Source organism: Eleginops maclovinus, chromosome 2 (assembly GCF_036324505.1).
Source record: "Eleginops maclovinus isolate JMC-PN-2008 ecotype Puerto Natales chromosome 2, JC_Emac_rtc_rv5, whole genome shotgun sequence".
In the NCBI taxonomy this organism is placed as follows: Eukaryota; Metazoa; Chordata; class Actinopteri; order Perciformes; family Eleginopidae; genus Eleginops; species Eleginops maclovinus.
In genome coordinates this window covers 24,156,948-24,170,265 of record NC_086350.1, presented here as the reverse complement: position 1 = coordinate 24,170,265, position 13,318 = coordinate 24,156,948, and the positions used below count along the sequence as shown (strand labels likewise).

At 39.2% G+C, this 13,318-nt stretch overlaps 1 protein-coding gene across 1 annotated transcript in view; it reads right to left on the bottom strand.

The window, feature by feature from the left end:
• The window catches only part of spon1b (spondin 1b), a 104,508-nt gene that overhangs the window by 29,392 nt on the left and 61,798 nt on the right, over positions 1 to 13,318 (bottom strand). The gene's annotated exons all lie outside the window — the stretch shown is intronic.

The window sequence follows — 13,318 nt, the reverse complement described above, 5'->3', positions numbered from 1 at the left end:
GCCAGAATCGACAAATTGAGGGTGAGTATTCTCATCAAACAACGGCCTAGTGTGTTCCACTTTTCAAAGGCTTAAGAGCCTCTTATCAGTCTCTTATCAGGACAAAATGGCTCTGTGCAGTGTGATAATAGACATCTGTTATTCTAGACTGGATCTTCACCCACCCTTGTAACTCAGTAGCATTATGGCCACTCTTTGAACTGCACAACACATTATCTATCGTCATTCATTGGACATTATTATTTATCCAACCGGCAAGTGATGGATGTAGTGTGGCGCTGCAGTTGATTAGAACAGAATTGGAATGTCCATATGTGCCCTTTCTTGTTTAATAAAGACGTTATTGAGTTTTCTCTGTCTTTTTGTTTCTTTCTTTTTCAACACACACTAATCCAAAAATACACACAACAGCTTCAGGTTGGGATATGCCCAGAACAAACTTTTTTCTGCTTGAGTGAAGGCTCCACAGTCGCTTTGAAAGCTTCCCCTCTTCCCTGTGGTGAGGTGGAGAACAGAAGTGTGTGTGTGCATGTGTACGTGGGTGTGGATGAAAACAAGTTTACAAGTCAATGCCCATCCTTCAGGCCAGCCTGGGGCTCAGCGGCCTCTCTGGCCTCACACCTCACTCCATCTTTACACAAACACACAGGTTGACACACAGAGACAGATATGTTTATGGATATAAAACCATAAGAAACAGAGGCATGACTTTGTCCCAATTTCAGAGACACGAAAGATGCAAGTCATGAATAAGCACGTCAGCCAAGATATGGAAAATGTTTCACAAATTGGGAACAATAACTGTATTTTCAAAAATGCATTTATTCATTGTGTTTTTTCAGCTGTTTTATTTTAAGTTCTAAGCTGCATTCATATGACAGCGTCAAACGGCTCTGCCCTGATGTTGCCATTGTGTTTCGATGGATACCCTGGGCGTCACGCATCACTCACAATTGTCATACCATAGCAATGCAAACAGTATGTCCAACTTTACATGGAAGGCTTTGATCAAACAAAGCTATTTTTCTAATCAAAACAAGGTAAAAGACGAGATTCAATATTAAGTTAATCAATATTTTCAAATGAAGTCCAATATTGATTTAGTCCAATAAAATTCTGTGTGAAACCAAATCGCTCCAATAAAACAGGTAGAGAAAATCTGACATCAGTTCTTCACAATGTCCAACAGCAGCCAGGTACGCGGGGGTGGATGAAAGGTCAGTGAGTACTTTCTGAAGTATAGGCTACTTATAATCATTTTATAATCATGAACTCAAATAACACTTTACCCAATGTGATTGGGCTATACAACCTCAGAAGCTCATATGAAAGGTAAGCAGTAATTACATGTTTCCCACTGGGAAGATGTTGAAAGGATAAATGTCTTGAAGGTAATATTCTCCATCACTCCCTCTAACATCTGCTATTACCAGAAGCTCTTCACGCTTTGGTTCAATTTCGGCTAAGCATCCTTTCCTGTGAAAGAGTCATGCAGATTGTATGGAAGACCCTCCGCCAGCGTCACATAATACAAACTGTTTTGTGGAGGCCGGTAAGAGATGCAAATCTTACCGTAATGGTCTTGTTTGTTTATGGTAATTATCATAATGGCACAAAATGACTGTGATTTACGGATGTTTAAACGCACATTACACTTTCATGAATGTTTTTCAAAAAAATAGTAAGAGCGGAAGAAAAGGAAAGGGAGGGTGGAGTCAGAGAAGGCCAGAAAAAGATATAGGCTATAATAAAAAGAGAACAGGATATAATTATGGAGGAGGAGAAGAAATGAAACAAAAAAAGTGAGGTGGATGGTAGAGGGCGGGACAAGGAAAGTCATATGCCTAAAAAAGCCAGAAAAGACAAGATGGGGACAGCATCCGGTAAAAAACAACATGAGAATGGGATAAAGAACAACAACAAAGAAGACAACTGAGAGTGTCAAAAGGGGGAGATGACAAGAATGCACAAAAGGATGGGAGGAGAGTCTGCGAAAAGAGAGGTTAAAAGGAGGCAGAGGAAAATAGCAAGGGTAAGAAGAGACGTGACACACATTTAGTTTAAAGGACTCTACAATCATTCCCTCTGTACTTTCTGCTTTGTACGCTTCTTTCCCTCCCTCCTGTTCTTGCTTAGTTGGAATCGAGCCTTTCTCTCCCTCTTTCACTGATTGTCTTCCTCCAGGTGCTGCCTCTCCTATGTGTTCCCAATCCCTCATCAGGCGCTGCATAATGAGATCCGGAAAGCTTCAGCAGCTCTCTTTGTTTGCTAGATGTGTGTGGGCAGTGTGAGGCCCGATTATGCTTTTTTGAGGTTTTCCCTTTCCTGTAATGTGGTATATAGGTTTTTGTCCATGTAAATGGTCTGCCAAGGCCAAAATACCCCAAGTCACCGCAAATCTAACAAATAGATGGACAATAAACTGGGCTTTTACATACACCATAAAATGTAAATTCCACAGTGATCCACACACATTTATTCATCCCTGGATGTGTTTGAGCTCTTGTTACAGTGACATGACTCACTAAGGTGAGACACGTGAGTAACACTCTGTTCGAGATCTGCTGCCCTTCATGTTCTCTCAGTGACAGCAGCAGGTGACAGTAGAGAGAGCCACAGTCAGCACATCTTTTATAAGTAATTTAGAATATTTATATATAAATATATATATAAAATATATATATATATATATATGGACACGTTTAAAACATGAATTAACACACCAAGTTAGAGCTGGGTTTTATTCCACATTTGTTTTGAAATTAAACATTTATCAAATTTAAATTTAAAAGAAAAAGGCTGGGGTTGACAACATTCTTATCTGCAGGAGAAAAGAAGAACAGCTTATTCAACTGCCAAATAGGAAATTAAGAGATGAGCAGTGCTTTTGTGAAATAAATTATGATATGAGGCAGCATGGCGGGCCCAAAAGTTTGACTCCCCTGTAGGCAGGCTTTTGGTTGGAGGTTTTTGAAGCCTTTTCTCGGAAAACAGCAGCCTGTTGCAGTCAAAAAACAATGCCTGAAGAGCAGTGAGAGTGTGACAAAACATACAAGTTGCAGGAAAAAAGATAATCTGTGTGCATCACTACCTTACTACTTTAAAGAGGCCATATTATGCTTCTTGGGGTCTCTCAATCCTGTACTGTTATGTAGGTTTTTTTTGCCTGGAAATGGTCTGTAAAGGATAAGATCCCAAACTTCCCTACAGAGGGAGTTTCCCTTAGATTCCCTAATCTAAGAGCCCAGTCTGCTCTAATTGGTTAGCTGGCTTTGTTGTGGTCAACTGCTTAAAGATGTCCTGCGCCTTAGCCTGTCACGTACAATATGTTGGAGTGCAAGCACAAGTGTCAAATAGTGATGTCACTATTTAACAGAAGTAAACACAGGAGTCAAATAAAGGCATTTCAGGCAGGTGGGGGGGAAGTCTTTATGGGAGAGAAACTTCCTCTGGAGGGAACTTTGGGATTTTAGCCTTTGCAGACTATTTACATGCACACAAACCTATACAACACACTACAGGAAAGGGAATCCCCCCCAAAAAAATAATAGGGCCCTTTATAGGTAAAATGTTGATACATGCAATCTTTTACTCTACCAGCCTGTTTTCAACTCAACAGGACACCTTTTACAGCTTAATTTAAAAATCGATTGTTACACACCCACATTCACACACGTCTGTGCTGACCTACACTCATGCCACACTGATATATACCTGTCCTTGTGGAAATAAATTGTAATTACCCTCGTCTAGCAAGATGTCTGATCATTTGTCATACGTAATTTCAGAAGACCCCCGCACACAACAATTTTAGCTCACCAGGTTATTTATCAACCACCTGTGACATTGATATGAAGCCAAGAGCCATGCTGTATCATCTGTCCAATTACTTTGTAATTTACTTCTCCCTCAAGCTAGCTGCTGTAATTGTACTGCACAAAATGACAGCCTGCTTTCCCCTATAGCAAAACAATAAATTGACTTGAAGTAAACAACTGCTGTATTTTCTTTCGCCTGAAGGCTGGCAGTTGCAAATCACATTTTCAATATTTAATGATGAAACGCTTAATATGTGTTTCACTTCAAGGCATCTTATTAACTCTGACAGTGAAGGGCTTGCCATTTGAAATGTTCCTAATTCCAATAATATTTTTTTGTCCCCTGGAGTGCCTTTATCCCCATCTGATTGTAAGCTATCATAGCCCCTATTCCTTACATTTTTGTAAAATGTTAAAACGTCACATTAAACAAATGCTATGAGCTCAAGTCTTGAGAGAAAGAAATGCAGCACCGCAACCGCAACAGAGCCAAGTATTTATTGAGACTTTGCCGATTGTGTTTCCAGTTGTAATGGAGGCAGCAATGATGTTACTTGCAATTTCAATATCAATGGGTAAAAAAACAGTGTCCAATTAGATGAAGCCAATTAAATTCCTGGTGTTTTTGTAGAAGAAGTATTCCCTCGCGGTTGAGGATTTATATATGTCTGCTGTGACAGCAAAAAACACATCCCCTACTTTTAAACCCAATCCACATGAAAGCCCATGGGAAATTGGTTTTAAATCTTTAGTACTGTATTTCTCTATTGCATTTATAGGTCAAGAATTGGCAGTGTTCAAATAGGCTGAATTATGTTTTTGCCCAAATGTGCAGAAAGGACAGTTCCTATTCACTAACCAAAGAAATATGAATTCTCACCTTCGCTAACCTCTTAGGAAGTGCTCTCAAAATTTGGCAGTGGGGAGCATGGACCTGATGAGAGCAAGCCATCGATCCCAAGATTACTTGGTCAGAGATCAACCAAGCAATGCCATGCATCACATTTCAGTTTTGGTTGATTTATGTCCTTCTCCACAGCTTGTCCAACCTTTCCCAATGGGGTCTGAGATAGAGTGTAGTATTTCCACTGTGATAGAGAACATGATAAGTGAAGTTCCAAAGGCCATGGGGAAGGGATGTTACTAGTGGCATGCCTCAGATGATGAGGGCAGGGTTGATGCTGTCTAGGAAAGGGATTGCCAAAAGACAAGAAAGGCCTTACTACTATTTATTTATTTATTTTATGGCAGAAAGCTGTGGCAGTGCACTACAACATCTCCTTACAGGGTTTCATTGAAAAACGCTGCCAGTGTTTTTTTTATAATGTTTCTTTTGACAACATATCTCCCTTTTGTAAAACAGTACTTTTACCCGTTACTGTATTTGTTTAATGTTGTCATTTAACTGGGAAATGTTTGCTCTCAAACTTTGCATCAATGAGCTTCACTGTTCTGTCTGACAGCCGTAAAGCGAGGAGATCTATGTACTCCGAAAAAGTACAACACTCACTGGCAGCATCATCCAGAATACGTCTGGCCGATCCGCTCCAACAAATGTGCTTTTTTTTCCTTTGTTATGATAATTTCTGACATAAAGACATGGCGAAAAAACAAGCTTCTCCTCCATTTTTGACAATGACGTCACTAGCGCTTTTTTATTGAAGTGTTTTCAACTCAAAGTGCTCAGAAAGGCTGTACAAAAACTGTAATGTGCTCAGAAAACTGGCACTGACTTCAGTGGTTTACTCATGGCAGCTGAAATGCGTTATTCAGAAAGAGACGCTATGTGAATAGGCCTTGAGGGGGAGCGCTGTAAGGCCTCGTAAGGTCATGTGAGCACTTGGCACTGCATTTGACTAAAGACCGACCTAGTAATGCTGTTTAAGGTATTAGGTTTTGTTTTTTTGTTCTGTACAACCTTCAGTAAGGGTGTTCCCCCAATGGGATGTTGTTGCTTGTGTACCAGCACAATATGGCCAAGACAAGGATGTGTGTGTGTGTGTGTTTTCTCATGCCTGTGTGGGTCTGTTTGTATGCCTCTGTGTGCTTTCTCTACAATATATTATAACCAGAAGGCTTGGTAATCAATCACACCAGTGTCAGGTGTAATATGTGACACTTTCACCTGAGGAAACATTGTCACATTACCATGGATCACTTCGGCAATTTGTCTTGCCTTCGTCATTCTTCTGTTTATTACAAAAAAACAAACAGCTGCAATTAATAATGGCTAAGGTGGAGTTGCGACTTTTTTACACTGTGAATGCATCAGTCCCAGAAATGTGTGGTTCAGGTCTGTTCATGCATGGGTATTTGTATTTATGTGAGAATATTTGAGCAAATTTGTACCAACAGATCATCCTATTTCTAAGTTCTAATATGCCTCTTGCTGATATAACCTAATGATTTGTTTATCTGTGTGCAAACCATTTAACTTTGAAGTAGTTCAGGGAAATGGATGACTCCACTGAATAAGTAATGTACCAAATAAGTATACAAATATTTTATGAATGATGAGAAAACACAAGAAAAATACTTTCAAGCTGAGATAAGAAATTAGAAGTTGTCACTAGAATGAAAATGTACTAGCATGAAAGCACTTTTGAAAATGGAGGTTTTGATAGAGAAGAAACGTGTAAGCTTTGGCAGGAAGCTTTTTGAATTTGCGTTTGAAGTGGTTATGGAAATAGAAATGATGTTTTAAAGACTGCTACTCAGCAGACAGCAGTCACTCATCCAAGACACCTCAAAGGCTTTAGGACGAGGCACTCTGGTGTAAATCTGAAACATCATTATCATCAAGATCTTCAGGAGGGTGTGACAGAAGAGAAGAGAAAAGAAGAAAGGAGAAGAGGGTGGGGTGGATAGTTTTGTAAACCTTTGTATCCTACTGCCTAGTCTTGTATAATAAAGGTCTTGTACCATTAGGGGGTTTCTTGTCCTGTCCCATTTCTTGGCTTCCCCGTTTTCTTTCGTTTTTTAATTTCCTGTTCTATATAATTCAGAGCCTATGGTGAGTGTGATTGCTTTCCATACCATTACAATCACACAGGTCAGCTTAACCTTCAATGATTGGCTCTATCAAAGTAGTATTTTCTTTAGCCGGCTAAAGATGCTGCAGTCGTTTTCTCATCTGTAATTTGGGAAGAAGGCAAAGGTCATTATGTGCTCAACTGAGAAATGTTTCTGAGATCCTGGCAGCTGAAGTGAGGGTTTTGAAATTGCCTTTGGCATTGAAAAGTAAATGGACTGAGCTCAGAAATCCTTCGATGAGAAAAAATACAAACCAAAGATACAGACTTTGTGACTTCATGTTAAAATGACATTTTTGATGAGGGCACCAACGTTTTGTTTCTGAATATATTGTAACTACTCAAATTCTAAGTTTGCACAAATATTGTATATGTTCACGGCAAAAACAGCTTTTATTTTGCTGTTTAACTGATAGAAAGTATATCAATACATTTGGGATAATGAACTCCAACCTTCGTAGTCTTTCAAATAACTCACTCTGCATTAAGCATTGTTTCGGAGTCTGATCAAAACAGATATGGATCTTATCTTTTATACACATGCTATATTTTTTTATTAATAGTGTTGATGTATAAGTGTCAATTTCACCTGTCTTGCAGCACTACAACACTAGGAAGATGTACTGTTCATGATCAGGCCAATACATGCTTTGTCAAACCTCATTATAAATGGAAGACACTTTCTGTGCAATTGTTATATTAACATTATTTAATTTACTATGATCAAGGGTTACAATGCATTCGCGATGTTTTGGAAAACAAAAGACCAACAAAGAAAAACAAAAGGCAAAAGTTTGTGTGTCAGAAAGAGGCCATGCAGTGATGTGGCAGACAGAAGCAGGGTCAGGGGGGAGTGCGAAAAGTAGAGTTTTTGTGGAGAGAAAGGCAGAAGAGGGAGGTCAGAGAGGAAGTGAAAGTCCAGTAATTGCTTTGACCTTGAGTTGAGCTGAGGTGTAAGTCAGTCATAGTGAGTGATGAATTCCATGCCCTCAGCCCTGTCGTGGGAATAAAGTCACCACTCACAGCGATTTTTGTTTATGACCAACTTGAAAAAAAAAACACCCAAGGAGGACAAGACTGGCTAAAAAAGAGAGGCTGAGCGGGCGGGTTTCATAGCCGCCCAGGAAAACTGCTAAATGGAAAAGACGGACTGGAGGGGATGCATAAAGGCCAGAGAAACAAAAGGGACTGCAGTCGAAATATTTGTAACAGTTGCAACAGATGAACTGTCTGTCCTGTCAGGCGGATGATGTTTATGAATGCTGATAGACTGAACACTGGGAAAGGATTTGTAAAGAGAGGCATTCACACTGCTTCTCTTTATGCTCCTTTCTGTTAGGGTGCAGCAGTTTTCCAGCAAAGAATGCATTAATGGGTTTTTCCTGCTCATTAAACTTTCATGAGGCATATAGCAGCTACAGGAAAATATGTCATTTTCTGAAATGGCTTGCACCATGTCACACGCTGTATGAAAAATTATTGTTTATGAGCCTTGCTTTTTTATCATGTTTTGGGCAACTCAAACAAATCCCATATTTTTTGTGGTAGAAGTATCTTGATCCTGAAATGGAATTAAAATGAGCTAAAACCTCAATGTCGTGGTTCTGTTTTGTTTGCTCAAAGATGTTCACAATAATAATGAACAAAACAATAATTGCATTGACAGACTTACATTCTTCCAAATTGTTAGCAACTCACGGTGTAAGTATTAGCTTATTTATCAGCGTGATATCTGTGTCGGCGGTACACAGTTATAGTTCAATGATCACCTCAATTCCAAGACTGCACAGCTAGCTAAGAAGGGGGGCAATGTTGTTAGTGGGTGCTAGGTCCCTTCTGTTTTTGGAGCACATCATATATTACTCAGTGCTATGATTTGCATAGCAGGAAGTTAGCAGAACATATGGAATGCTAAGGTTACAGGACAACCTTAACTGTAAGTGCTGGGGCAGTCACTGCACCTCAAATCCTATGTTTATCCCAGGTTTCAAACCTGGGGTGTTATCCCAGGTCAAAGTTGCATTTTTTAACTATAAGCGTAGCCTAGCTACTCTCTCCATAGAAACAACAGCAAAATCCCCGCAGGGCCACTAGCGCTGATTATGTGAAGCTAGCTTTAGCCTAGGTCTCTAGCTTCCATGTTCAGGTTTAAATGTGACCTGCATCAACATATCCATAGGCCCTTTGACACAATCTAGTTTATATATTCATAGTTAGTGTTTAATATTTCAATAAGATGCATACCCGTTGATCAGTTTTGAATTCATTTCATTTAGTACAATTTATATCAAACTAATTTAGTAACTAACACTACAGCAGGTTACATTTAACTCATGAAGACGGTTATCAGTATTAAAAGTGTCAGAAATGGAAGTAGTTTTTTCATGACCACTCCTTTAAGTGGTTAAGCAACTCCACATTCTTTGCATTGACCTTTACGGAAAACATTGCCACAGCATTTCTAAAAACAGCCACAAAAACCCTGCTTAAACTGTCAGAATAAAGTGACACTGTACTCTAATGGTACAACCGGCAGTTACAACTTCAACTTGAGTCTCTCCCGACTACGCGTCTCCCCCGGGAACCCGCAGTAATTATCTTGTCACAGGCTGGATTGGTGTGGTGAACACAACCAATTACACAAGGCTGATTGGCGCAAAATATAACTGGCTCCAGTGTCCCTAATGAAGAGGGATGTGAACTGGTGTCATGCTGTAAATGCCAACGCACATGTCAGCGCTGACACAGGCTCCTAGATGGGTGGGTGGGGGCACTGATTACATCTTATCATCGAATATCCGGATGATGCATTTGGCTTCAAACAATGATGTGAAGGAGAGCACCGAGCAGAGTAATGAAAGAAGGAATAAAGGACAGCAGGGACAGCTAGCAGCATGGAGAACAAAAATGGTAAACACTAGTGCATTGGCTCAGTCGATGGACACGCTTTTATTCTTTATTCTTCAATGAAATTCTTATGGTTCTAATAGGTATTTGTTATTTAAAATGTGGCTACTGACCTGGTAGATTTTCAGCATGGTGTTATAATGTGTTTCATTGGTAATAAATAAACATTTTCCCAGTAGTGATTTAAATAAACTTAATTACACCCAGTGGAAATTGTTGATATACTCTGGTTTAGTAAATGCACTTAAAACTAAAATGAAAACTATTTAGGTAAAAAAATAATGTATTTAAGTTACTAAAGTTTGAATAAGAAAGTAACGTTTCTGAATACAATTGAGTGAGAAAGGCAAAACTGTTACATTAACTTATGTGAGTTAAGAAGCATATTCAAACATATTCATTTGAAAAGCAGCAAACAGGCTGCCAGGGCCCTGCTCAACGACACATCAGCAGTGCCCAGGGAGTGGCACCTCTCCATCTTAGAACAGGCTCTGTTTCCAAACCAAGTCCCTTCAGACTGAGCTATTGCTGCCCCAAGTCATGTCAATATAATACATTTATGTTGGTATTTATCACCACAGTTATGTAAGGTGAAAGAATCTGTGTTGTGTCAAAATGTATTTCAATGAATTTAGTCCGAGTGGACCAGGTATTGTTAAAATGAACCGTCATGTTAGATGCATTTGCCACTTTTTTTCCAACTAATGTTTTTGAGTTGTCTCTAACACACGTTTTTGATGTGAATTTAAGTAGGCTAGTCCGCCACTTTGTTAGGGAGAAATATCTCAACAACTCAAACATGGATTGCTATAAATCTGTCAAAAGCATTGTTGCTCTTGTCGGGTAAGTCACAGCAAGTTACATGAATGCAGTAAAAGAAATGCAAATAACAAGCGCAGAACGGCAGCAATTGAAGAAAAGTGCAGAACTTTATAATAAATTGGAGTAACCTTCGAATCAAGAAAAGAGTGAGGTGGTTGAAATAATGATGATGTACTGTAAACTGGCAGGGTTAACAAGGGGAAAAAATAATAAGGGAGGACGGAGAAGGAAAACAAGAAAAAGAGAAAGAAAAGGTGCAATTAGGGAGGAAGGTAAAAAGGAGCAGATGTATTAGATTCAGAGGGGAGTGCTGAAAATAAAACATACCCGAGACATAATGTGTATAGGTGACAAACAATGCACATTTGATTTTACCATATGTCATGCTGCTGATGGGCCGGGGATTAAAGCTTCGGTCCACATGAAAGAAACAGCCTCATTATAAAACTCCCAACATATTGTTACCTACTAGGCATGTGAGGCTAACAAGCCTCTCTGTGCCTTTCTGTTACCGAACTGATCTCCATGAAAAGCCCAAACACAGCCCTTTTAATCAAAACCTAATCTTTCCTTTTCACACTAATGAGATACAATGGAAAAGAGTGATAGGAAAGGAATCTATGGCATGAAACGCTGTAATAGTTGAAAAACAAGGAGATCTTTTCATTATTTCGAAACGGGAAGATAGACTCGGATCCCGCCTAAGGAGAAGCAGCTTGGGAGATAATTGGGGATTCATGATGTGATTGTGATTATTGATGAGAGAAGAGATGGTTGGCCTATGTTAATCCTGACCCCAGCGCCCCCCCCCCCTCCAAAAGAGTCATCACTGACACAAACAACAGGTGTGGACTTGCATCTTAGTGTTCATCCAGGGCTTATAATCAAAACAAATCCCAGTTAGGATGGGAAGGTGGCACACACACACACACACACACACACACACACACACACACACACACACACACACACACACACACACACACACACACACACACACACACACACAGCCTAACATAATATGAGGTTAGGAATCTTAAATCTTTATCGCATTACATCACATGAACCACGTTATTATAAGCAGCCTCAAATGGTGGTATTGTAATGTATGGATTTATTTATTTCTTCACTCTTGCATCCAGTGAACTCATTTGATAAATTTCTAATTGCTCTTGAATTAATTCCAATTGAAGCCCAAAGCACTGCAGAATATTCTTCTTGAGCTTCACGGGTAAAAAAAAAAAACACATTGAAGCATCTCAGTGTCTGTCCAATTACATGTAAACAGTTCAGTAGTCTACCCTCTCAAATAATAAAAAACAATTAAGATTTTTCTTAACCATAGATTTACAGTAAAAAGTGCATGTCAAAAGTTAAGAGAAAGTCAAAGGTGGAGTCAGTTTCATTTCGGCCCATGATGTGGGCACATATACAGCACTTGTACTTGCACATTGTACTGTTCCAACTTCCAACTATTTTTCTCTGTTTTGATTATTTTCTCTTCAATTCCAGTAGCATTGAAGACTGTTGTTGTGGTTTTTCACATTTGTCTTCTTTTGTCTTTTACCCTGCATAACCAGATCTTAACTGAATCCTGTCCACCTTTATAGGGACTACAGCTTCTGATAAATGTACTTTCAAAACTGCTTTGAAATTTCCTTTAGAAAGTTTGTCACTAATCTCGATCATCATAATATCTATTTTCAAAAGCTAATCCTTAGTACACTAATTGAAAAATGATCAGAAGGAAAGAGAGGAAACTCAGCTCCCACAGAATCCAATTATTAACATCTTAAAGGGAAATTGTTTATGAGGTTCTGTTAGCAAAACCCACAAAGAAAGCTGGTCTTCTTCCACGGAGTCCGCCATGTTGCACTGGCATGTTTTTACAGCAGCCAAGGAAAGAGGAAGAAGCCTTCGCTCTAGACTGGGCAATTATTATACCACCTGAAGGCCAACATAGCTCTCAGCTGCTGCTTAAATGTCATTGCTTTTGAAGAAGTGATATGTTAAGGATGGAGTATATGCAGGGCAAGAACAGATACAATGGCGTTACAAGACTTGCACTCAACATTTCTTAACAGCAGTTTTGTAATGTTAGAGTTTGTGGAAAGGTCTTAAGTTGGTGTTTTCCCACCTGTTTGGATTGTTCGTCATGGCCTTACTAATTTCACCTACGAATATACATACAAAATATACACAATTACATTAGGAGAGTACCCAAGCCCTAACCTTACCTAACAAAGAAGTATTCATAGCCATAGGGATACTAATGACACTATGGGTTGAAGCTAGAAATGTATGTGTCATATGGCATTGGGAAGGCAAAACCTAGAGGAAAACAAAAGGGTATATGATGATGGAAAGTGAATGAAGAGCCAGCCTTAAAAACCTAGATCCAGCTTGCCAAATTGTAAGAAAAACTTGATGATTCTATAATCTAAATTATGACATTATGCCCAGTTGTCTTTGAGCAAAAATGATGCTTTAAGTTTCTTTCAGGTCGAAATGTGGTCAGTTTATCATCACAATGGCAACTTTTTGAGAATCCATTATCCATTTTCTGCCATCGTTTTTATTTCTACTATTCTTTTTTCACCTTTACCTTAAAAAAATCAAGACAGAGAAGTGAAATGACCATACACAATGAAATAGAGTAAGACATTTACAAGGACAAGACAGGCCCTGTGGTGCAAGGCAGTCTAACAAACTGTCTTGCTACAGCCTCAATCTACCGCA